The sequence below is a fragment of the Magnolia sinica genome, chromosome 10, assembly GCF_029962835.1.
Source record: "Magnolia sinica isolate HGM2019 chromosome 10, MsV1, whole genome shotgun sequence".
In the NCBI taxonomy this organism is placed as follows: domain Eukaryota; kingdom Viridiplantae; phylum Streptophyta; class Magnoliopsida; order Magnoliales; family Magnoliaceae; genus Magnolia; species Magnolia sinica.
The window spans coordinates 73,468,677-73,470,046 of NC_080582.1; the positions used below are offsets into that span (position 1 = coordinate 73,468,677).

At 41.4% G+C, this 1,370-nt stretch overlaps 1 long non-coding RNA gene across 2 annotated transcripts; it reads right to left on the bottom strand.

Moving 5' to 3' along the window:
* Window positions 1–287: 287 nt before the first annotated feature.
* On the bottom strand, window positions 288–977 carry LOC131216984 (uncharacterized). 2 transcript variants are annotated; one of them, XR_009157143.1, is made up of 2 exons: window positions 613–977; window positions 288–494 (listed from the first exon to the last, which is right to left on the bottom strand). It is a non-coding gene; the product is annotated as an uncharacterized LOC131216984 (long non-coding RNA). The 2 variants fall into 2 exon arrangements; XR_009157142.1 differs by having other exon boundaries at window positions 603–977.
* Between the last annotated feature and the right edge of the window lie 393 nt (window positions 978–1,370).

Consider the following 1,370-nt stretch of genomic DNA (forward strand, 5'->3'; position numbering starts at 1 on the left):
AAAAATAAAAACCCAATAAAAGAAAATTCCACTAGAGAAGATCATAAAATAGATTCCTTAAAAATCCCATTTCGATTTTGAATTCCATCCCGTTATTTTTTTTCATGTATTTTCAGAGAGAGAGAGAGAGAGAGAGAGAGAGAGAGAGAGAAGAGCAGAAGCCATAGGCGGGGGAGGTGACAGAAAGAGAAGTGAGCACGCACCAGGACTGCATAGATTTATGCAGTTGCAGGTATGTGCTCACTCTCTTCTGTCAATCTCCTCTCCTCCTCTTCCTCCTCCTAATATCTTTTTTCCTTTTTCTTTTTCTGGCAAGAGAAAATCTCTCTCTCCTTAATATCTAACATCAGAGTGAAATAACTGACCGACGAAGGAGACCAAAGAAACGAGTCAGATCTCTGTACAGAAAGAAGAAGAATGGGAGATGCGCGCGCGCGCGGTCTTTTGCCATTTTAGGAAAGGCCGTAGTGGCGGTGACTTGTGAACGGATGGCTCTGAAGAAAAGAGATAAAAAGGGCGATTTAGGGTTTCTAGAAAAGCTTAGAAGATAACCCTTTCCCTCTCTCTCTCTACATACAATAACACGTGTCACTGGCACGTACCTGTACTTACGTGTGAGAGGCAAAGAGACGGGAGATGATATGATCTTTCGTCCTCTTTCGTCCTCTTCCTGGCTTCTTCTTTTTTCTTTCACTTGATCGTTGTCCTCATTCTCGTTTCTTCTTTTGCCTTCCAGTCAGTTAATAATGCCTGCAGAGAAGTATGCAGAGGCAATAAAGGCATCAAGTTACCGTGCTTTTGTTGTTATCTACCGTCCATTTGGCATACGCTTATGATAATCTGAAGCGTTCACCCTTCATAATTTTATCACTGGTAGAAACCCACTTAAAATTTCTTAGATTAGACTAATCTAACCATCTGATCTGTAAAATGTTTTTATTAATCGCAACAGTAATAAAGAATAAAATGACTAAAGGTAATTAGATTTATATTTTTCCTATAAAAAGAGATTCCTCTAACTGATGAACGGACTGGATCTTGATCATGCACGGAACTTCTAACACAATAGAGTGGCGACATATTACTTGTGGTGCATGCACGAGCACCGGATTAGTTGCGTACGTATTTACCATATGTATCGAGACAAAGATGACAAGGAGTTCTTCGGGAAACGGAAGAACTGTGTCGTGACGGGATTGGTAGATTGAAATGTTCGTGCCACGTGTCGAGCTGCTCCATTGCGCGAATTGGCTGCGAAACATAATCAGTGACGTGAGTGGACGCTGACCGTAGGGCCCACCTCATGTACGGTTTCTATATCCACGCCGTCCATCTGTTTCTACAGATTTACAGATTATGTTAGGACATTA